Source organism: Uranotaenia lowii, chromosome 2 (genome assembly GCF_029784155.1).
Source record: "Uranotaenia lowii strain MFRU-FL chromosome 2, ASM2978415v1, whole genome shotgun sequence".
Classification (NCBI taxonomy): Eukaryota; Metazoa; Arthropoda; class Insecta; order Diptera; family Culicidae; genus Uranotaenia; species Uranotaenia lowii.
Genome location: NC_073692.1, coordinates 150964254 through 150989949, shown reverse-complemented (window position 1 = coordinate 150989949; position 25696 = coordinate 150964254). Strand labels below are relative to the sequence as shown.

The 25696-nt window shown below is 38.0% G+C and overlaps 1 protein-coding gene and 1 long non-coding RNA gene across 2 annotated transcripts in view; one reads left to right on the top strand and one right to left on the bottom strand.

The window, feature by feature from the left end:
* Positions 1-25696, top strand: part of LOC129746328 (T-box protein H15-like) — a 222838-nt gene that overhangs the window by 16619 nt on the left and 180523 nt on the right. The window lies entirely within an intron of this gene.
* On the bottom strand, positions 11408-19178 carry LOC129746330 (uncharacterized). Its single transcript, XR_008737292.1, has 3 exons — positions 19071-19178; positions 18685-19014; positions 11408-11694 (listed from the first exon to the last, which is right to left on the bottom strand). It is a non-coding gene; the product is annotated as an uncharacterized LOC129746330 (long non-coding RNA).

Here is a 25696-nt window from a genome sequence, read left to right as displayed (position 1 = left end):
AAACTGAGAATCACATGCATCATTCAAAATTCATATTTTGATTAGCATTTGCAAATCGGATAAAAAAAATGAATAAGATAATGAATTCAGATTGATTGATTGAGGGCTCTATCATTTATTTTTATTTAACTTTGGCTAAAATTCTATCCTGAAATCTTGATGAAATGGGAAGCAGATCCAAAATTGAAATTTGGAATTTAGGCTCGGAATTCAAATTCACAATAGAAATTCGAAATTCAGATTTATCTCTAGGCTATCAATGACTTCATGATCTAGAAGAAATCCCCAAGATGATTATATCGTTGAGGAAATCAAATTGCAAGAAATAGCTGACTTTGAATACTGTGAGATAGTTCAATTTAAAAATTTTGGCCATAATTTAATTGAATAAAAATAAATAAAAAGTAAAATTTGAGTTTGTTTTGCAAGTTTTGTTTAATAAAAAATATTGGTTTAAAAATCATCTACAAGATTTCAATCATGATATAAGGCTTTAAAAGAAAAATGTAATTTTCATTTGAAAAAATTCACGGTGCTTAATTTTTTTTGTTTTTTTTTTGTATCACTATTATGAATATTCCATCTTTTTTCAAGAGAAAAATTTCAAACTTAAATCTTGAATGTGGAACGAGTTTGCGAGAATCAGATTAAAACCTCAAAGTTTTAATCTATTTCTTCCATTTTTTTTTCAAATTTAATAAGGTTTCATTAACGGTTGAAATTTTAAAATTGGATCAAGATTTGATAGATTTGATTTGAACATAGACTATGTTTTTTTTTTTCAAACAGAAATAAAGGGTTTCTTTGTCAAATGAGTTGGTTAGAATCAAAGAAAGATAAGTGCCCGAATGATAAGTTCGAGTAAATTTGTTGAAATCGAGCAAATTTAATTCAATCGAATTAGTATTGAAAAAAAGTTTTTTTTTAATCTTATTTTTGCGCCAGATGTAGATTTAATTTAAAAAAAATTGCCAGTTTTTCGAGCAAACTCAAAGATTTCAACCATCAATGAAAGTAAACTTCCTATTTTGTTACTTAACTATGTTTTGTTTAAATAATTTAATACTAAAATCTATTAATGTAAACGACATTAGAACTAAATAATCAAACAGTATGGAATAATAATTCTTTTTTTATTTATTGCACTATTTCAGCAAAAATATCATAAAAAAATGGATCACGAACTCCCCCTCTCCCCTCCATGAGGCGATTCTTCCTACGACCCTGTTTGAACATAATTTCATAAAATGCTGATCTCTAGTGATGTCATATTATCATTAATATTATTATTATGTTTTTATTTATGTAACGTAAGATTACAATATCTTTTAAATTGTTACAATGTGGTTGACTTCTTGATGTAGATTACTTTAAACTAAGTAATTTTATATTACCTTGAATGTTTTGTGTTCAATAATGAAAGTTAAAGATTAAATTTAAAAATTTTATAGGCTCATCTGACTGTTGTCATGAAAATGAACAATTTTTTATATTAACTCTTTTTTTATTGTTTTCAGACATTTGTATGATTATTTCCTTCAAATTTTCAATAACCACTCTTCAATGAATGGAAATGGAAATGGAATGGAAATAGTTTCAAAACCTGCGGTTTTCTATGATTTGAAATACATTTAGGATTTTCAAAAATTATTAAGAATAATATATATCTTTTAAATTTAGTTCTTGAGTTTAAATATTTTCTACAATTTGCATTAGAATTATAGATTGCGCTTTGAATATTCATGTCATGCAATAGGAAAACATAATTTATATGTTTCTTTTATGGTTTGGGAAGGGGGAAGGATATCTCACAAAGAAAAGACAAATTATTGCATAGCTCAAGAACTGCAACAGCACATAAAACCAATTTTGGCATGGGAAAGAATTTGGGTACGAGGAATGTTTATACGAACATTTGGTATCCCCTTCTCCTTTCAGTAACGTTATAGGAAGGAAGAGAGAGGCTACTTTACATTTTTTTATATAACTTGAGAACTAATCAAGCTGATAAAAACCAAATTAGGCATGATAGGGTATTAGAATACAAGAAATGTTTCTATTTATGATTATTTCACACCCTTTCCTCCGTCCAGTGGGGATACAGGAAGGGAAAAAGGAGGATCGATACCTTTTTATTGCAAACTAGAGAACTATTTATGCAAATGGAACGAAATTTGGCTTGGAAGGGTATTTGGGTAGGAGAAATGGTTCTGTGAATATTTGTCTACCCTTCCTCCGTCCAGTGTAGGGATAGAAAGGATTAGAGGGTTCATTTTCCATATTCAGCATAACTGGAAAACTTATCAAGCAAATGGAACCATATTTGGCATGGGAAGGAATTTGAACACGAGAAATTTTTCTATCATATTTTGAGAGCCTTCGGTGCTTCCAGTAAGAATTTCAATGGGGGGGGGAGCTCCCAAACAATTTTTTTTCATTTCTCGAGAACTTATTCAGAAATTGGCCAAATTTTGCTCGGGAGGGTATTTTAGTACGAGGAATGATTCTATGAATATTTGGTTTTACTAGTTCTTTTCATTGGGGTGATAGAAAGCAGATTGGAGAGGGGGAGGGGGCTTCTTTACTATTTTTGGCATAACTCGAGAGCTTACTGAGCAAATGGAAATAAATTTGGCATTGGAAGGCATTTGGATGCGGAAATACCGAAAGTTTGGATACGAAAATGATGCATATTTGAGATCCCTTTCTCCTTTCATTGCGTATAAAGTTAGGAAATCGAAAAGCTTCCATACAATTGTTTGCGTAAAACAAGAACTTAGATATCCATAAAATGGAACCAATTATGACACGGGAAATGATCTGGGTACGAGAAATGGTTCTATAATTATTTAATACACCAATTTTCTTCTATACATAGAAAAGGTGGAGGGTCCCATTACAATTTTGTTGGTATAATTAGAGATGTAATTAAGCAAAAAGAGCAGTACGAGATATGTTTTGTCTATAAATATTACAGACTCTTCTGCCATTCAGTGTTCAGATGGAAAAGAAGGAGGGGTTCTTGTTGTATTGCTTAAAAACTTAACAACCAATGGAACCAAATTTGATATGAGAGGGCAGGGCCGTAGGAAGAACCGACTCATGGGGGGGGTTTTGGTGACTGATTTTTACCTATGATTTTTTTCCCAACAATTTACGAATACAAAAAAAATTGAAACAAATTATGTTTGTATTTATATGATTATCAATTTTCAAGTACTCATTAATAGTTTTCATAATAAATCGTAACTTTAGGAAAGTTACGTGTCTAAAAGGTGAGCTAAATTTTTAAAATGAAACCCTTTGAACCAAAATATGCCATTTGCTTTCAACATTGATTAAGTTTTTTGAACTTGTTTAAGAGTCTGGCAGATCAAAGTTATTTGATTTGATCATTAATTATAGTACTTTTTAAGGAAGCTTTCAATTTCTTAAAAAAAAACTTATTCTATACTCAAATCAAACAAGCCCAATCTTCCAAACTCTTTTGCAAGTTCCAAGTTCCTAACCTTCGATGAAAATAAATAAAATTTTCCAAAGAGACAGTAAGCGATAAAAAAATTTCGGATCAAATTTGCTTGATGTAGACTTGAACTAAAATTATGATTTCATTTTTAAATTTGGCTTTTAAAAATATAGGATTTTGTGTAGATATTTTAAGTGAAGATCAGATACATATTTCTTTAACAGCAAATATTTTTCATAAAGATTCAATCCCATAATGAAAATCGTGTGGATAATTTTTATGAAATATAAAATGGGATATTTTGCGTAAAACAAAACTAAGAAAATTAACTCAAATTCTACTTTATATTTATGAAATTTTTCTCGAAGGAAGGAAAAGGGTTATTAGTAATTGCGGTGATCAAAATAAAAAAAAAACTTTTTATTTGTGATTTTATGATGATTAAAAAACTCATTCACAAGCTCAATCTTTTTCCAAACTTTAAAACTAAATTCTGAGCCTGATCTCCAAAAATTGAACTTTGAATATGTTTCCGAATTTCTAAACCATTTCTGAAATGTACAAAAAAATATGTTTTTCGAATTTTTATTCCAGATCAGAACTTTATGAGACAAATTTTAGAGCTCTTATTCATGAATGTTTTATTTCAATTCTGCAGTGTTGGTTTAATCTTAATTCAATATTTCAATTATTTATTTTTAATCTGTTTTGTATATCTGAATAAGAATTTGAATTTCAAATGATGAATCTGAATCTTTTCTATTTTTGATTGCCACTTAAGGGCTTTAAATGTTTAAATTATGTGTTAGAATAAAGTTTAAAAACATCGAATATCAATATAAAACAAAATTCTTCTTTTTTCATATTCGGAAAACTATTATCAAAACATTGAAAATGCATACGATTTTTGAAAAACATGATTCTAAATTGATATGAAATGCAAAACCGAATTTGAACTAGGATTTCAAAATAGCTTTTCTTTCCTAATTTCTTATGATTATTCAAACTGAAAATCAAGAATCAGAAGTACAAAAATATGTAGAAATATAATTTTGGTTATAGGAATATGGAACCAGAACCTCCAGAATGGGTTTAATTTAAAATTTAATATTCAGACCTGAATTTCTTTGATAAGGTTGCCAGATTTGCCGGTTTTAACCGGGTTGGCCTGGATAATTAATATAATATTTGGGAAAAATCCGGTTCGACCGGACCGACGATTGGAAAAGCCCGAATTTTTCTCGAGTTTATTCTTGTTCTCATTCTTAAATCAAATTAAAAAAAAAATGTGTTTTAAATATTTTTTTGAATTTTTCCGTCCAAAAGTTTTGGAGGAAGTTTTACAAAAAGATCCATGAAAGGTTTTTATAGGTTTTTTTCTTGATTCTTTATGAGTAATTCCTAAGTTTGACCAAAATTGCCCGGATATTGCTCGAATTTTGGTCGACAATTTTGAAACCCAATACACGGATTTTTCAAGGTTTTTATACAAAACAGCCCGGATTTGTCTGGCCCGGATACGTGATGAAAAAATTCTGGCAACTTTATTTTATGAACAAGTGAGAAAATTTTTAGAAACTGTAGCTGAATTTTTGACTCGGGATGGGTTTTTGAGGTTTTGGCATTAGGTTTTAGTCTAGATTGTTATTTTTGAATAACTCAGCGCTATTAGTATAATTTTATTATGAACTAGCTGACCCGTTGTGCTTCGCTACACCTTCCGGAAATAAATGTAATTTGTAAAAACTTATACAAATTTAGATTTTAGAGAGCATTTTTTTAAATCAAACCTCATCATACTTCAGAACCAACAACTTTGAAATGACAGCTGCAGTTGTAGTTCTGAATTGCAATTCAAAGATGGTACATATTATTTACTGAAACTTGATCTCTAAACTCGTTTTTCAAGATTTGAAATTTGTACTCTGTACCCAAAAAAAACCTTTTTAAATATGGTCCCTTCTTTGAAAAGCTCTTTATCTTAAATTTCCATGGGAGCTCTCCCATCTTTTCCAATTTTGTCCCCCACTGCTTGAAGATGGTAGGCAAATTTAACCGGCTTGAGACCCAAACAGTACTTATCATGGTAATGAAAAATATATTAAATTAGTTATGTATTAGATACAGTGCAAATTTCTTTATTTTTTAAATAAATTTACTGCGGCAAAAATATGAATATTTAAAAAAATATCAGTTGCATCACTAAATAAGTTCTCAGCGTTTTTTTTTATTTTCTCTTTGAAAGTCAAATATTCAAAAATGTTGGCAAAAACAAATTTCTTAATTTACTTTTGTCCCGTATATTGGGGCAAGTGTCAATGCAATGCTTATTTACAGATGCGTCAGAGTAATGGCTTAAAATGGATTTAATACGAATTCCTGTTTTTTGTTCTATCAAGTTTCACTGATATATCTGCAGTATTCCTGCAGAATAAATTTATGTTTGTTACTCCACTTTTAACGAATGCTGTTCAAAGGGAATGACCTTCATTTACAAAGCCATTTAAGAATTTTCAATATTCGCTTCAGTTTCAACATTCGGAATACCCCCCGTTTACCCTTGTCCCATGTCGTGTAAGTTTACAGGAGGAAATATTGTTTTGACCACTTTAACGGTATACTAAAAAATTTTCGTAAAAATTTTGCTTCCAGTTGAATATCAGTTCTAAAGTCTCGCTTTTCAAAAACGAAGCGAATAAAAAGTCTCTTTTATGCAGCCATGTAACAAAAAAACACTTTTCATGTTAAGTACGTACTTGAATTGGTATGTAAGCAAAAAGTACGATGGTTTTTTTCAGAATTATTTAAAATAAAAAGCTCCCATTTTCATTTCTAAATTCGTTTCAGTTGTGTTTTTTGGCTGAAGTAACAATTTCTAGAAGAAAACATAATTTTTATTTTTTTTTAACAGAAAAAGTTGAACGTTTGAACATGTTCTAATGTTCCTTGAATGAAAAGTCGAATGCTGCCTACATTAACACGAACTAAATATGGAAGTATTTTTGCAAATCTTTCAATTGGTTTTGATTCGATTGATAAAATACCAATCCGTGTCACATCTAGGCGTCATTTATTACCACGTGCAATTAAGCAAGAAAAAAACACATCTAGGTTGCATATCGCTCCCACGTGCATAAGAAATAAAGGTACTTGGTTGAGAAAACGGCGCCTGATTGTTGAATTTTTCCAGCGATCAATGAACAGTATGCTTTAGTTACTATCCACTTGCGACGACGACGTTTGCTTGACCATAGAGACGAAAAACAAACCCCTCAAATAAAAGAAAATCTCACAAAATGGATGCCATGACTTTTCAATTACAGTTTTGACAAAACAAAATGTAGGTATATGTTTTAATCGATCGGCAAAATGTCAACCTGGGTCTCATCTAGGCGTCATTCATAACCATGTGCTGTACAAATGAGCTTGAAATTGAGTAGAAAAAAAATTACATCAAGGCTTCATATCGCCACCCCTTGCATTGAAAATATGCTTGGTTGAGAAATACGCGCCAAAATATTCCCACTGATCAGTATGCTATGCCATCGTTACTATCCTTTTGCGACGTTGGCTCGACGCCTCGACCTTGGAGACGAAAAACAAACCGCCCAAAGGAAGAAAAATCTCGAGAAAATGTATGTCATGACTTTAATTTGTTCCGAAAAACTACAAATTTAGTATGGAAGCCCCCCTTCCCTTAAGTCGGATGGAGTTTTGACTATTACAGAAACCATCCCCGGCCTCAAAAACCCTCAAATGCCAATTTTGACGATGATCGGTTCTGTAGTTTCCGAGTCTATAGGGAACAGACAGACAGACAAACATTCATTTTTATATATATAGATTTAAAATGTTGAGTGTAAAGTACAATACTTCACTTGCTGTTTTGAACCCTCATGGGGGGGGGGGGGGTTTAACCCCCAGAACCCCCCCCGTTCCTACGGCCATGTGAGAGGGGTTTTGATTATGAAAAAATGGGATCCTTGCTCCAGCTACAGCTCCCATTTTATAGCGGATGCTTTTGAATTCTGTTGTAATTTTATTTAAAATGTGCCCACAAACAATAAAAATTTGAATAATTTTGAAAATTTCATTTATTTTTGAAAGGTGTAGTCAAGACAACAAAAATTACTATTAAAAAAACTACTAATTAAAAAACCATTTTAAGCTTTATAACGGCTACTTGATAAAAAAAAATTGTTTTTCAAGAGGCTTAAAGTGCTTAACAAAAAAATTGTCTCAAGTGTTTCTCCTGTTACTGAATTTTAAAAGGAGGAAATTTTATCCCGAAACCTCATGTCTCAAACAGCTGTTAACTTGAGTCATCCTTCCGCCTTAGACAAACAATCGTTATCTCTTAAACAAACTATCAATCAGCACATTTCAGTAAAAGGGCTGCTTTCGAAAAGCAGGAGATTGCGTGACTTGGAACGAACCGGACCCGATCATTGCCGATCATCATCAACGCATTATTAGTGTCCCAAATCTGACACGTAAAATTGTAACACACAAAACCATTTTGCCCCCGGACGAAGATCCCTTCGGTTGACGTCGGGCGACGCTTCGGGTGCTGGATTCTTCACCATCCAGGCCGCTTCGGTGTTGGATAATTGAAAACCCTAAGCGAAAGTATAGACTATTTGGAATAATAAACGGCAACACCTTTTTTCCCGAACCACGACACGCAAAACGGTTTTGTTTTTTTTTTTCCAAACTTTGGTTTACCCATTTTTTCATTCCTTTACCTTGGAGTTGATAACCGTTTATCAGAATCGACGACCACCGACCGAGAGAAGCGACCATATGGTGGCCAGAAGCCGATCAACCCTTTCATAGCTTCGATTCCGAGCTGAGGTGGGACTTTGTCGTGTCTCTTCGTGTCTACCCTGTCATTAGGAGCTTGAAGTTTTAAAAGCCGATCACACTGTTCCAGCAGCAATTTTACGCACATCGTCTAAATAGGAGCTATTACTCTGTCATTTTATCGGTTCAAGGAAATTCGAAAAAAACAACACCGAAAGTCTTTTTTTTTCTCTTGGTGATAAAAATAAAAAGCCGTTTCCGTGAATATAATTATACAATTTATCAGAGAGCAGAAAACTAAATTGAAGATGACAGACTCTTTACGTTGGATGGACTTCGATCACCACAAAGCTCTTAAATGCCACCAACTTGTAAAACTTTTCGAAGTACATTTCCTTCGATGTCAGATGGCATGTGGGTCCTTTATTCGATCGTGATAAAAGGGTTGTTGCGGTTTATTTTTGGTAATAAAAGCAACAAAAGGTTGTTGTCCAATTGAAGCATAATCATATGTCATTTGGTAAAATTGAATTAAAGCTCTGCCTGTAGGTGAAATGCAACTTTTTTTTCAGGTATCATAATATCAGGCAACTTTTCTCCCAAAAATTGCACCAACTTGTTGTATACACTAACAGATAACTCATGCAGATGTTTATTAATTTAAGAACCAATTGTAATTCAGGCCCAGAAATATTTAAAAAAAATAGTCGGTCCCACAGAAGAAACAAAAATGACGTTGATTTTTTAATACAAAATATTCATTTTTTCCATACAAACTTAAAACTTAAAATTCTGGGAAAAATCATGGATGAGTTTTGAACCAAAGCATAACTGCTGTTCGAGAAATTCAAAAATGACCTCAAATCGACTCAGTGTAATATACATTATAGAAAGATCGTATGAAAGTTGAAAAACAGCAGTTACCTACCAAAGTGGAGGCAGTGAACATACGAAAATTTCATTTCTTTCTAAAGCGACGAAAACTACTTCAATTGGGCGTTATCTGACACCTTATTCGTACCCAGGGTTGCCAACATTTTTTTTCCAAAATTCAGGGAACCATGACTTTTAAAATCAGGATAAATTGTAGCAGTCCGCATGTTCGAAAATTCACATTTATTCTCCGCCTTTAAGTAGACCCAATTTGTCCGTCACTCGATCGATCTCGAACATAATATCGATTCGCGCGATCGACGGTTTGAGTAATGCAGGTTGACACGCTGGGGGAGATTTCATACATTCTCCCGCGAGGTGTTGAATTGCTTCAGTTAGAACCAATTAGCTACTGCGATTCTAATGCGTCTGCCGAAATTCTTATCTCTTGAGATAATCTCATAGAACTCTCAGGGATTATGAACTTCCGCCGAGGGCGTTCGTAGCAAGGTCACCTTCCCTGTTCTGAGAGCTCAAGGAGACGATCAAACGTTTCTTGAGTGTGATCGGCAGTGGAAGTGCGCGTGGGCCGAGATTGATTGTGTCCGAATTTTGGTAAATTGAAGTGCGGTCAGGACCTTCAATTATAATTAGAGTATTATTCGTTTATTTAGGTATATAAAAGCTAGGGAAGTTGCGTGCCTAGATAGTCAGAGCGTGTGATTCGTTGCATCATAAAAACTGCAGGTAAATTGTGCGTGTGTGAATAAATCGTGCGTTATTTAATTTCTTTGTGCCGAAGAAGGCACAGCACATTTTTCCCACCAGAAGCGGATCAATCCAGGGATCACGCAGCACTCCGCTGCTTAATTTTCCCGCCACACCAGGAACACCCGACGTTCAGACCCGTCGGAAGCGAGGCGCTCCGTCAACATCGCGTCTCGGGGGAGTGCCGGGAACTCCGCGTGGCCGTGTGGGCCAACCATTGTCACGGCCAACCAATCGCCAACCCAAGTGCTGCTCAAGGTCAAGGTAAGGCAGCACAGCGTCGGTCGACGACCTTTGACCGCAGGTCAAACCACCGAGCACGTCAGCCGCACGTGCTTGTGCGAACATCATTCGCCGCCCCATCGACACCTTCTTCGAGCATCTGAGTCGTCAGCCAGCATCCGAGAAAAGACATTAGGAGTCGTCACCGCCCGCCAACAGCTCTCTCCATCGCCGCCAGGTAACAGGAGCACAGGATCTGGTGAGTCCATTCCGTTGGAAAAGCTATTATAGCATCGAAGGGGTCGTCATCGGATGACGAAAATGTAATTTTTTCCGTCAAAATATGCTTGCGGACGGTTAACATAGCCCCGTCACGAACATAATCCAGTCGAGAGGTCGAATTTCCCGTACCACCGTTTAGGGAAACCCCGCTGGTGCAGCATAAAAGCCCGGGTGCGACAAGCTATGTTGCTCTAAAGCTTGTCGCATAAAACACGCACGATTTGGGGGGAATACATTTAGGCGTTAACGAGTCGCACGCATGATAGGATAGGTAGAATTTGAATGCTTTAAATGTTAGGATTTAGGAAATAAATAATTAAAATTGTAATTGTCATTTGATTTCTTTCTTACTTAATTGAAAGTTTTGACCGAACTGGGGTAGTCCGGGGTAGGACCTGGGGGGTTCATGGGCAATTAAGCTGTCGTTTGCATTCGGTATTCGGGAGGTCGTCAGCTCAGTGATGAGATTGCCAGGTATGGGCGATCTATAACTGAGTTGTTCTAAGGATTTTATGTTGATTGGTAGCAATTTCGTCATGTGTTAGTTTCGTCGCATTTTGGGTTAGCTATTTGGAGAGCCCTATCTGATCCGGTCCTTAATCACTTTTAAGGACAATTTATGGACTCGCCCTCAGCGGAGTCTCACCGGGCATATTAAACCGTGGCGTACGATCTCCCAACGGAGTGGCGCTTAAGTCGTACGCCAGTAAGGGATCGGTCAGTGGCGGCTACATCTTGGCGCCCAACGTGGGGCATTTTTTTGTGGAGATTTCGCTTCAGCGTTGAATTTAATATTGAGTTTTTCTGGAGAAAGGGTTACATATTAGTACCCAAAAGTTGTTCTATTTCTTTGTTTGCGAAGAATAACTCTATGGATTTTTGATTACAGTATATTATGTCGAAATCAAGAACAAGATACAGTTTTGTAAGGACAATTCAGCTACAAAAAAACACCTAAATGAAAAACTATCGAAAACTACAATATATTCTCATATCAGTATAAACTACTAGCTAAATGACCTCAACATTGGTTGAAAGACTACATTTCATCTACTAATTAGATGAGTTATCTGAAGGACTTATCACTATTCAGCCACATATAGGCTTGGTATTTTTGGAGTTTATGAGGTACAATATTCAGGTACTTAGTGTTGTTTAAGGTTCATTGCGTATAGTGATTTAGAATACAATAATATTTGGGATCTGCGTACTGATATTATCGGTATTGTTCTGCGTGTTTGATTGAACATCTCACACTTTCTTCCGGTTGTGAAACTTATCTGGAAGTAAAAAAAGAAACAAAATTAACAAAATATAGAATAAAATATCATAGAATATATCGTGAGTAATATTGAGCTATTTAATTACAGTGTGGGTGTTAATTTGATATACTTGTTCATCGTTATTTATATTGCTGTTTCTGATTAATCGTTATTTATTATTCTAGTGCATTGCGAGGTTATTCGTTATTTATTATCAGTATTATAATAGCGAATTTCGTCATTACAGTTGTTTATTTAAACGTTACTCAAACTGTGATAATCTTGTTCTCGATTTAGTTCAGCCGTTAATTATTCAATTCTGTGTGATAATAATTATTAGGAGAGAAATTAACAATTTAGAATTTCCACAATTCTAGATCACTTGGGAATTCGTTGTGTATTAAATTTGTAAATATTTATTTATTTATTCTTATAGTTATTAGTAAATTATTAAATTAGAGTTTATTTATTCTCACTATTAGTTACTTGTTATTTATAGTTATTGTTCTTCCTAGTTTATTAATTTATTGATAGCTTATTTAATTAGATAATTATTTACTAATTTAATTTCGTACTTCTTTACTTATTTTGTTATTATTGATTCACGTTTTTAGATTTATTTTCGTGGATTAGTGTAATTGTGAAATTGAGATATATTTATTCAGTGATTAGTTATTTTCTGTTTATATGTTGATATTTATTCACATTTAAACGTACTTATTAGTAATTAAATCTTTAATTTAGAATAGTTTAATAAATTGTAAATATATTATTTATGTTTATCGTTCAATAAAATTTATTATTATCGCGTAATCAATCATTTATAAAGTGAAGTGAATATTTCATAAAATAAGTGTTTATATAATTATAAAAATGGCACACAAATTCCCCAAAGCTGACCATCTAACGGAAGAGGAAGTTAGTTACGAGCTTCTGATCCGAAAATCGGTTTACGACGAAAAAGAGCTAGGTACCGACCAAGAAGAGAAACGTAGGTTGCTCCGCAGACTTTTTCACGAGGACGTAAGGGAGAACCGAGAGTGGACTTCACCGTACACCATAGACCAGGAATTCGATTATATTGCGGGAAAAATCAATGAACTTGGAAGGAAATTGGAGAACCGATTGGATGAAGCTTCTATTTCACGCCTTAAGCATTACTTCCTGAGAGCAAGCAGATGTCGTGCTACAGATCAGCCATCTCTTGGTATGGTCAAGGAGCTCACGAACGAAATAAGACAAATGTTGACCAGATTCTGTCCGGACAAACCAGTTCAAAAAAGGGCACCTTACCAGGACATCGTGACAGGTCCCTTGCAGCAAGAGGCTCTAGAACCGACAACCGGATACACTGATTCGAACCTAGCTACTGGAGGCAGCCCCTTAAGATTTCCTGAACCAGTTAATCAGGCGGAACCAGGTCATCGGGAAAGCAGAACAGGAACAACCCCGAAACACACCAGACCATCGACATCCCAGGACGACGAAGAGAAAGCGAGACTGCTTAGACGTATCGCTGAGCTTGAGAACGAACTCGTTCAAATGTGGTCGAAAGCTAACGACGATCAGCACCCGAAACTTAGAGTTGAGGACACGAGGATCGATTTTGCGGAGGCTAGGATCAACGATCAAGAGCAACGGAGATATTCTGACGTTCAAAGGGAGCCTAAAACAAGATTGAGCTACAGAGCAACACCAAAACATCACGAGCCAGCCCGACCAGTGCGCCGGAATGAACCACAACTTTACTCCAATCTTAAGGAACGACGTTACCTGAACGACCCGGAGTTCGAAGATGACAACGACGGTTATCCTCTTAGTCAATCATCGAGCTTCTTGGACTCAGACGAAGACGAAAGGTTTGAGAGATTAGAGAACAGGCATCCCCAGCCAATTCATCATCGAAACCAAATTCCTAGAAGAGTCCGCCACCCCCGCGAAGACGACATTCACCCAAACGGAGGAAGAAGAAGCTATTCCAGGCAGTCTAATATCCGTAGAATTACGGATGCGGAGATTCAGAATGCCGACCGTCGAATGGAAAAGTGGCATCTTACATTCGACGGGGACAATCGCCATCGACCCCTCGAAGATTTCCTGCATAAGGTACGAAAGCTAGCACAAATGGACCGAATCAGCGAGGACGTGCTTCTACAACGAATCCATACCATTCTTCGCCGCGAAGCTTATGATTGGTACATATGCTACGCCGACGAATTCATTGATTGGAAGGACTTCGAGAACAGCATCCGTTATATGTATGGCAACCCTAACAAGGATCAAGGCAACAGGCAGCGAATCTACACGCGAAAGCAAAGCCGGAACGAGACATTTCTGACGTTCAAGATGGAGATAGAACGCATGAACAAAATGCTGACCTGTCCAATGGACAGCGATCGGTTATTCGAGATCATATGGGACAATATGAGGGACCACTACAGATCAAGGTTGTCTTGCCGTAGCGTAACGAATCTGCGTAAACTCGAGTACTACGCATACAGAATCGACGCCAATGACCCTGCTTTTCGAAACCGCGAAAATCCTCCGAGAACGGCGAATCCAGTGCATCACATCGACACACAGAGGGAAGACCGCGATGAACTCTATTCGTCCTATTCTGAGTCGGAGGAAGTCAACGCCATCGATCGGCGTTTCGAGAGGAAGCGCTGGCCTCGAGAGCAACGACAGAACGAGCAGTCATCCCCCCAGCAATCGACAAGCCAGGTCAAAGTAGAGAAGCCGCAGGTGTTTTGCTGGAATTGTCGCAAAAATGGTCATTTTTGGAGACTATGTCAAGAGCCAAAAAAGATTTTTTGCTACGTTTGCGGAACACCGGACGTGACGTCAACATACTGCGACAAGCACCCGCGTAATCCGAGAAGAGGTTCGGAAAACTGAGTTCGGAATGTAAGCGAGGGAACACGAACATTCCAACTTACAACAAAGTTCCCAATTTAAAACCCGACGAATACGACGACCCGATACAGAGAGTTTGCGAGGTAAGGATCCAAGCTGAACGTTGTCCTTATATCGCAGTCAAAATATTCGATCAAGAATACGAAGCCTTACTCGATTCAGGAGCGAGTGTCAGCGTAACGAGCGTGGAAGATATCGCAGAAAGGAACGGCCTTAAACTCCAACCAAGTCCAGTAAAAATAGTGACTGCCGACAAGACCACACACGAATGTCTGGGACTCGTGAACTTGCCGATCGAGTTCAAAGGTATTACGAGAGTCATTCCGACAGTTGTTGTACCTCAGGTTTGTAGGAAACTCATCCTGGGATACAACTTCTGGAAGTCGTTCGGAATCAAACCCATGATGGAAGGTGAGAACGGATTCGAGACATTGGCCACCGTAGAAACGGAAAACACAGAAGGCTGCAGTGTTCCAGAGATAAACTTCACCATTCTACCCATCGAATCTCTACCAATGCTGAAACCAACAGAACCAGATGAATCTCTAGACATCCCCGCCCTTGAATTCCCGGAGCCTTCGAAGACGACAGCCGAAACGATCGAGACTGAACACGAGTTGTCATCGGAGGAGAGGAAGCAGTAGGTCGAGATCATCAAGAAGTTCCCCGTAACTACAGCAGATCATCTTGGAAGGACTCATCTGTTGCAGCACGAAATCGTCCTCAAGGAAGGTGCTACACCGAGACGTCAGCCACTCTATCGGTGTTCGCCGGCCATACAGTCCGAAATGGACGCCGAAATCGATCGTTACAAACGCATGGATGCTATCGAGGAATGCTCAAGCGAGTGGGCCAACTGCTTAGTCCCTGTTCGTAAAGCGAACGGAAAACTAAGAGTTTGTTTGGACTCTCGCAACATCAACGCTTGGACCAAGAAAGATTCCTACCCCATGAGGAACATGGGAGAAATCTTTCATAAACTGGAGAAGGCAAAGTATTTTTCGGTGGTGGACCTCAAGGACGCGTATTTCCAGATTCCCCTCAAAGAGGAATCTCGAGATTATACAGCGTTCAGGACTAGCCGTGGTTTGTTCCGCTTCAAGGTGTGCGCGTTCGGTCTATGCAACGCAGGGTTCTCGATGTGCCGATTGATGGATAAGGTCATAGGATTCGACCTAGAGCCCAATGTCTTCGTGTACCTCGATGACATAGTCATCGCCACGAAGTCATACCCCGAACACATCCACCTCTTAAACATCGTCGCCGAAAGACTATCCAAAGCCAAGCTGACCATCTCTTTGGATAAGAGCAGGTTCTGCAGGAAAAAGGTCACTTACCTAGGGTACCTTTTGACCGAAGATGGAGTCGCGATTGACAACGCTAGAATTTCGCCGATCCTCGATTACGCAAGGCCGCGAAGCGTAAAGGACGTTCGTCGATTGCTAGGCCTCGCAGGTTTCTACCAGCGCTTCATCAAGGAGTACAGCAGAGTAGTAGCCCCGATCTCCGACCTCTTGAAGAAAGCTAAAGGGAAGTTCATCTGGACTGAAGCCGCTGAATCCGCATTCGAGGAACTAAAGTCCGCCCTAATATCAGCCCCGATTCTCGGAAACCCCAACTTCGACTTACCGTTTTCAATCGAATCAGACGCATCGGACAATGCCGTGGGAGCCGCCCTGATTCAAAACGTGGAAGGCCAGTCTAAGGTCATCGCCTATTTCAGTAAGAAGCTGAGCAGTACGCAACGCAAGTACGCGAGCGTGGAGAAGGAATGCCTTGGCGTATTGCTAGCCATTGAGCACTTTCGCCATTTCGTCGAGGGTACGCGCTTCAAGGTTGTGACGGACGCACGCAGCCTTCTCTGGCTTTTCACGATGGGAGTCGAAACCGGTAACGCAAAGCTGCTTCGGTGGGCACTCAAAATCCAATCGTACGATATCGAGCTAGAGTACAGAAAGGGAAAATGCAATATCCTTGCTGATTGCCTTTCCCGATCCGTTGAGTCGATTTTCGCGATTTCCCAGACCGATGACGAGTACCAGCAGCTGATCGAAAACATCAGGAAACATCCAGCGGACTTCGCAGACTTTCGAGTGGTAGAAGGTCAAATTTTCAAATACGTGAAGCAGCTAGGAAAAGTCGAAGACCCCAGGTTTCAATGGAAACGTTACCCGCCGAAAGCGGAGAGGAGAGAAATCATCGAGTCCTCCCACAATCAGGCTCACCTCGGACCAGATAAAACGCTAACTCTAATTAGAGAACGATTTTTCTGGCCCTTGATGAGCAGCGAGGTTAAAAACTTCTGTAGGAATTGTGTTCGTTGTCAAATGAGCAAAGCTTCGAATCAGAACTCAACACCACCGATGGCTGAGCAGAAGAAAACTGCAGAATATCCGTGGCAGTTCGTAACCATGGATTACGTTGGTCCGCTTCCAATATCTGGCAAAAACAGGAACACATGTCTGCTAGTCGTGACAGATTTGTTCACCAAATTTATACTAGTCCAGCCGTTCAGACTAGCCACCGCAGAATCTCTTGTTCAGTTCGTGGAAAACCACATATTTCTGCTGTTCGGAGCTCCAGAGGTGATCCTTTCTGACAACGGTTCCCAATTCATTTCCGCCACATTCCAAGATTTGTTGAAGCGTTATCAGGTTACGCATTGGAGAACGCCCAACTATCATCCGCAAATCAACGACACCGAAAGAGTCAATCGGGTGATCACCACAGCTCTACGCGCATCGATCGTGAAAGATCATAAAGAATGGGCGAACAACATCCAGAAGATCGCCAACGCCATACGCAACACCACGCACGACGCAACACGTTACTCTCCGTTCTTCGCTCTTTTCGGTCGGAACATGGTCAGCAAGGGAACCGAATATCGTAGTTTACGCGACTCACCAAATGGTAATACGAACGAGATCGACGACGAAGACCGGAAGAAAATGTACGCGGATATCCAAAAAAACCTACAATTAGCATATCAGAAACATTCCAAGCAATATAATTTACGATCGAACTCAAATTGCCCCACTTATTCCTTAGGCGAAAAAGTCCTAAAGAAAAATACTGAACAATCGGACAAGGGGAAGGGATTTTGCGGGAAATTAGCACCCAAATATGTGCCCGCAATCGTAAAGAGATTGGTAGGAAGACATTGCTACGATTTAGTTAGCCCTGAAGGGAAATCGTTAGGAATCTTCAATTGCAAATTCCTAAAGAAATTTGTTGATCCTGGTTGAATCTGAAAATCAATTCAATCAGTGTATTTATCAAGCTATGTACTCCAGTTTTGACTGTAACGACAAAGCACCATGACGCGAATAGCTCTGGTTGCAGGAAATATCAAATAGAAATTGTACTCGTTTTTGTTCTCCACCATAAAAAAACGACAAGAACAACATTACAATTCTGGCAGATTAGCCAAACTACTTCTTTAACAGTTTTAAGACAAATTACCGTTTTTCGTACGTTGATTGGCAAGGTCTTTCCCCTCGACCAGAAGTCAGAGCGAGTTCCTAGATCTAGCCAAGATCTAGTGAATGATGACCTATATAAACCAGAAAACTCGGAGCTCTTAAAGCGTTGATGAGGAGTACCGAATGGGAAACAAAGTGCGAGTTTAAGTTTGGGGAAGCTTAAATGATGACCAACTAATCTCCATGCCTTTTGCGGAAGGACATGTCGAGCGACTAAGTCAATCGAGCCTGCCGAAAAGCCCACGAATCAAACGGAATTTAAATATTTGCCAAACAAAAAAACATCGTCAATCTTTGATTGCAACTTCACCGCAATGTTGGTCGTAATCACAAGATTGATTAGAAATTCGCTTCTTGAGACGTTGCATAATTAGAGGGCACATATTACCGTGCAACATCGTATGCATGTAACTACCATTCCTCATTTTGTAAATAGTTTTCTACCGTACTTTAATTTCTATTATTTATCCTTTTTTCGTTGATATAGTTAAGCATGTTAGAGTTGATTATTTATATATTAAATTTAATAAATCATAAGTTGATATTTAGCTTAAGTAGGAACTCATTTGGATAAATATTCTTTGAATAAAAACTTAATTAAAAAGTTTACCTTGAGATGTTGCGCTATTTATGGACACCCCGTGTCGTGTGACATCGCATGTATGGAAATGTAGCGTAGCATCCAACTCGAGTTGCCTTCCCCATCATTGTCCGATCGCCACCTAAAACGGAAAACAAAAAGCATCAGTAAATGTTCACTAGCTCACCTGTTCTATGGAACTTATCCTCCCTGAGTGTTGCCAGGAACTACCATCCAACACAGTTGTAGCATTCGTCCGTTTGGCTTTAGGTTATTGCGCCAGCAGAACGAATCCGTCCACACATTAAATCCATCACTCGGGTACGATCGTTCGTGATATCGCCACCACGATTGTCACTCCTAAAAATGATATCCATAAGTTGAAAATCAGTTAAACTCACCTCGAAAGTAGTTACCACAAAACAACTAGCATGTATCGATTAAAATGGCTTAAAATAAATTAAAATCCGCTGTAAAACCGCAGACAAAATTTCCACTCCCACCCATGTTAAGTTGTTTACCATATTAATTTTGACGTTTACAGCCACGGCAGACAGTGTTTCGATGTATTAGTGTGTTTATTCATTATGGTTAGCAGAAGTTTTGTTTCATTGAGCTTTATAGCACAAGCATTCAAGTGTGCTTCGGAAGCTATGCTTGCAGCAACATAAATGCAAGAATGATTTCGGACGTTTTATGTATGTGTTACGTGGTAAAAGTCAATCATTCTGATTGAGCTTTCATTGATGCTAACAGAAAGCATGAATAGCCAGCACTATGTTTGGCGTTAGATTCTGCATTGATGTTATTGTTGTAGTAGTTGTGTGGACGTTGCGTTTTAATAGTCATGAAACTTTTCCCAAGCTTATGCATGGGCGTGATGTGACTTACTAAACGCTTTGCGGTAAATTCCGTGACGATTTTTTTTCCAAGAAGTTGGAGTTATTCGAAACGGAATAAACCTGTATTATTGTTTGTTGAGATGTTCATTTTTGCGGTGAAACCTGTCTAGGCGTATTCAAGCGGAGGGCTTGGAGTTGTCTATGATTAGATTGAACCTGATATTTAGGAGGAGCGTTGATTTCATTCAACATGTGCGGTACGGTTAGCTTGAAACGGTTTTCTAATGAAAATTGTGTAGTTTCAATGTTGACTTAACCTGTTTAGAGTTCAGTTTGTCCGAAATTATTGTTGTTCATACATCGAAACTAAAGTCAGCCAACTGTGATGTCAAATATTAATACACCAAAGATCAATGAACCATTAATAGTTTATTCATAGTACCTGTTAGTTATAAGATTATCAATAGTACCTGTTATTTATTATTATATTTAGTTTAATAGTCCAGTCCATTCATAAATATCGTCATTTAGTTTAATAGAGGGTTGAATTTTCTCATATTCGCCCCCTTACGAAAATTTGGTTATTATTCAATAACCAAATTTTCGTAAAAATAGTCTGGTGTTATGTAGCAGTCCGCATGTTCGAAAATTCACATTTATTCTCCGCCTTTAAGTAGACCCAATTTGTCCGTCACTCGATCGATCTCGAACATAATATCGATTCGCGCGATCGACGGTTTGAGTAATGCAGGTTGACACGCTGGGGGAGATTTCATACATTCTCCCGCGAGGTGTTGAATTGCTTCAGTTAGAACCAATTAGCTACTGCGATTCTAATGCGTCTGCCGAAATTCTTATCTCTTGAGATAATCTCATAGAACTCTCAGGGATTATGAACTTCCGCCGAGGGCGTTCGTAGCAAGGTCACCTTCCCTGTTCTGAGAGCTCAAGGAGACGATCAAACGTTTCTTGAGTGTGATCGGCAGTGGAAGTGCGCGTGGGCCGAGATTGATTGTGTCCGAATTTTGGTAAATTGAAGTGCGGTCAGGACCTTCAATTATAATTAGAGTATTATTCGTTTATTTAGGTATATAAAAGCTAGGGAAGTTGCGTGCCTAGATAGTCAGAGCGTGTGATTCGTTGCATCATAAAAACTGCAGGTAAATTGTGCGTGTGTGAATAAATCGTGCGTTATTTAATTTCTTTGTGCCGAAGAAGGCACAGCACATTTTTCCCACCAGAAGCGGATCAATCCAGGGATCACGCAGCACTCCGCTGCTTAATTTTCCCGCCACACCAGGAACACCCGACGTTCAGACCCGTCGGAAGCGAGGCGCTCCGTCAACATCGCGTCTCGGGGGAGTGCCGGGAACTCCGCGTGGCCGTGTGGGCCAACCATTGTCACGGCCAACCAATCGCCAACCCAAGTGCTGCTCAAGGTCAAGGTAAGGCAGCACAGCGTCGGTCGACGACCTTTGACCGCAGGTCAAACCACCGAGCACGTCAGCCGCACGTGCTTGTGCGAACATCATTCGCCGCCCCATCGACACCTTCTTCGAGCATCTGAGTCGTCAGCCAGCATCCGAGAAAAGACATTAGGAGTCGTCACCGCCCGCCAACAGCTCTCTCCATCGCCGCCAGGTAACAGGAGCACAGGATCTGGTGAGTCCATTCCGTTGGAAAAGCTATTATAGCATCGAAGGGGTCGTCATCGGATGACGAAAATGTAATTTTTTCCGTCAAAATATGCTTGCGGACGGTTAACATAGCCCCGTCACGAACATAATCCAGTCGAGAGGTCGAATTTCCCGTACCACCGTTTAGGGAAACCCCGCTGGTGCAGCATAAAAGCCCGGGTGCGACAAGCTATGTTGCTCTAAAGCTTGTCGCATAAAACACGCACGATTTGGGGGGAATACATTTAGGCGTTAACGAGTCGCACGCATGATAGGATAGGTAGAATTTGAATGCTTTAAATGTTAGGATTTAGGAAATAAATAATTAAAATTGTAATTGTCATTTGATTTCTTTCTTACTTAATTGAAAGTTTTGACCGAACTGGGGTAGTCCGGGGTAGGACCTGGGGGGTTCATGGGCAATTAAGCTGTCGTTTGCATTCGGTATTCGGGAGGTCGTCAGCTCAGTGATGAGATTGCCAGGTATGGGCGATCTATAACTGAGTTGTTCTAAGGATTTTATGTTGATTGGTAGCAATTTCGTCATGTGTTAGTTTCGTCGCATTTTGGGTTAGCTATTTGGAGAGCCCTATCTGATCCGGTCCTTAATCACTTTTAAGGACAATTTATGGACTCGCCCTCAGCGGAGTCTCACCGGGCATATTAAACCGTGGCGTACGATCTCCCAACGGAGTGGCGCTTAAGTCGTACGCCAGTAAGGGATCGGTCAGTGGCGGCTACAAAATCAGGCTGCAATAAAAAGCCGAACTGATGACTTTTTTTTGTCTTTTTACTAAAAGATTTAGTTATGGGTCATAGTTACCGTAAAATGGGGAAACTTTGATCAGCGGGGCAACTTTGATCAACATGAAATTTTTGCAGATAATCATCATTAACTAAGTTTAAAGTTTAAATATCTGAAAACTGTTTACTACGTTTGAAAGCCTATAAGTTGAGCTACAAATTAGCTAAATTTGGTTTTTGTTAGGAGATTTTTAATGTTACTTAAAATGTAATTTTAAAATCTTGAAATATCTGGGTTTTTTGAAGGCTCACAAACAAACATCTCTCCTGATCAAATTTAGGCATTTAGGAGCAAATGGGTTGTTTATTGTGAAAGTTCAACTTTTTTTCTTGGTTAAGGTTTAGTTTAAGTGTTATTTTTATGGTCATTTGATGATAATTTTTGGATGTTGAAAAAAAAAACGGTGATTTTCCATGAAAAAGTCCGTATAGAAAAAATGGCTATAAACGCTATTAAATGGTTAAGTTTAAAGAAAACAAGAACATGGGAACAGTGCGAGGACTTAGGGAATTGCATGAAGGTAAAATTTCATTTGTTTTTGAGGCCAAAAAATATTGAAAAAAGTTTATAATATTTGCCCCTAAATGTAGGCAGCAACATTGCCCATCTTTTGAGTATATTTGTTTTTGAAAGCGTTGAAAAATTCAATTGAGTCCAAACAAAAAATTACTGTTATCGATGTTTTGAGCCTTCTGCGCTTAATGGCATCAAAACAATAAATTTGAAGATGTTGAGATACGTAAAAACCATAGTGATCAAAGTTACCCCGAAACTTGAAGTCTGGTTTTGTAACAAACATTTAATTATAACCACCAATGTCGTTTGAATTAACTGCAATCAATGATCATAATTAATACTCCTCACTTCAGTAAGTGTTTTAAAGCTTTTAGGTGTTACGAAAAAGCAACCCCTTCCAAAATATTAAAAAATGAATGAAAAAAGTCATCAAAGTCCCCCCAGTTTACGGTATATCATAAATTATGAGTTCTACAACTATTTTCTTGAAATCTATTGATTCAGCTCAACAATTTACTGTTAAGCTGTAATTGCATTTGTGGGTGCGTGTGTATATATATTTTTTATCACGTTTTTCAAGCCAAACTTGGCTTAACAATTTTAATGAACTTTTAATTTAAAGTTCAATCATCCATCATGGTGGGGATTTTTTTCCTATAAACAACTTTCCTATAAAAAACCCTCAACCAAATCTACAAAAAAAGAATTGAGAAGAACAAAGAATTGCTCTAAGTTTTCAAGCACACTAGTCCTAAGAACATATCCAAAGACTATGAACGTTCATGGTAAATTTCGCTCATACTTGAATATGTAGGTAGAATTTCCACTAATTTCAGACTGTTGACATTATTATTGTTGTGTTGTTCCTGAGATCTCAGATAAAATATCGCCCTTTCTTTTTTGCGTTTCATGATGACAATTTTCCATGAATTCAGAAATTTATACGGTTTTGATGAAAAGAAATTCGATGAACATTGTATCTATAGCCATAGAGCATAGGTCGGCAACCTGCGGCTCGCGAGCCGCATGCGGCTCTTTGGATGCAAAGCTGCGGCTCTTTAGCTCACTAAATATGTTAGTATTTTATATATTTTTGAACAAAATCAAATCGTGCAAAAGTGATAATTGCTTCTTGTAACCGGGCTCACGGATTTTCTGAGGTCCAGATGAAAATTTTAAAATTCCATCCACTGTACGAACAAGCGGAAAGGTCTAAATAGCAAAGCAGAGTTTTATGAACCTAATTTTTCGCTTTTCACTGTTGATGAATCATCAGTATAGAGATCAAGATTTAATTTATCTTTATCCTTAAATGCAAAAATAATTGTTGTTTAAAAACAACAAAAATTGAAATCAAATTATTTATTTCCAACACCTGTGTATATTTTTGAATCAACCGAACAAGTTTATCAAATATATTTTTGTTTTTGTTTTTTTTTGTTTTTTTTTTCTCAATCCTTGAGAAAAAAAAAATATACAAAAAAGTAGGTTAGATAACCTCTGTTTTGTCATCAAACAAGCATATTGATTGAATTGAAAACGATAATTTAAATGTATCTGAATATATATACTTCATTAGCATTCCAGATTGCCCGGTTTTAACCGAGCTTGCTCAGATTTTCAAAGAAAAAATTGGGAATTGCTCGGTCGTGTCCGTGATATAGAGGAAAAAGGTCCGTTTTTTCCAGGATTATTCACAATTTCACAATTAGTGAAATAAATTTGCATTCATTTTTTTTTAATTGTAAGATATCATTTTAACGCCGCTGATGTGCCTTGGTAAAACTAATTTTTCATGTGTTTATCTATCAGATTTGCTCTTGCCTTTTTATGGTGAAAACGTTGATTTTGGCTGGATTTGCCCAGATATTATACGATTTTGACTTTAAAATTTAGAAACCCTATGCCCGGATTGGCCAGATCTGGAGACGTACAAAAAAATCTGAAATGCTTGCTCAATAAATAATGGGTTGAACAGTTAATAGATGCATGAATCTCGCATACAAAAACCCAAAACTAGGAATTGAGAATAACAAACTAAAGTTTGACAACTTTTCAAACTTGAATCAGCATTAAAAATCAATTAAAATTTTAATTCTTAAAATATTTTTGAAAACTTAATCACAGGCTAAATACTTGAATTCAATAACTAAATAGACCTTCAAACCCTGAAGCAGTTTTTAATCATTGAATTTTATGTATTTATTTTTTTTAAAAAAAAAAGGTGAACCTTTGAGTCTTTGAACACATTTACAGGGTGACAAAAAAGTCCGGTCACACAGGAAAATCTCAATATTTCAAAGAATAAGAAGACAACCAGAATCTTGCTTTCATAGCTTTATTCAGTAACTCATAAAGATACTTCACAGGCGATATCTCGGAATTACACCACCTTTCTCTGATCAAACCATCTTCAGACGTCTCGGAAAGTCGACGCAAGTGGTGCGCACGTGCTCCATCGGCATCTCGTCCCAAATTTTCGAGATAACTCGCTTGAATTGCTTCAAATTTCTTATTTTATAGTCGTTCAGCTTCGACATCATGTATCCCCACACGAAATAATCCAGTGGATTAAGATCCGGAGACGACGGAGGTCATTCATTCTTCGAAATGAAATCGGTCAAGTTTTCCTCACATAACGCTTGAACAACCTTTGCGGTGTGAAATGAGGCGCCATCTTGCTGGAAGCAGAAATAATCGTCTTTAAACAATAGTTCAGCTTGAGGCAGAACATTTTTGTTCAAAACCGTGTCCAGGTAGTAAGCTGCGTTGATTTTGACCCCTTTTATCGATAAAAATAAGAGGCAGTACCTCTCTTGCAAATGGCTCCCCAAACCATCACTGACGTCTTATTTTGGAACCGAGAAACGTTCAGCTTGTCCGCAGGAGCTTGCTGGAAGCTCACATTCCAATCTCGATCATTTTGGCGATTGACTGTTTGCTCCAAAACGAACAGCTTCTCGTCCGAAAAAATAATCTCGTAGTCCTTGCGCCAACCGAGCAACTCCCGCCACCGTTGGTACCTCTTGTCCTTTGTAGCTTTGGTAACCCCATGAACCACCAATCCTTGCGCAGAAGCAGGCGGATTGATTCTCGGTTCCTTTTAAGGTTCCTGGTCAGTTTTCGTGCAGATTGGGCGGGATTCCGGCGAATCCGGTCTTGTATAATCTTTTTCAGCCTTGGAGTTCTTACAGACCTTGGTC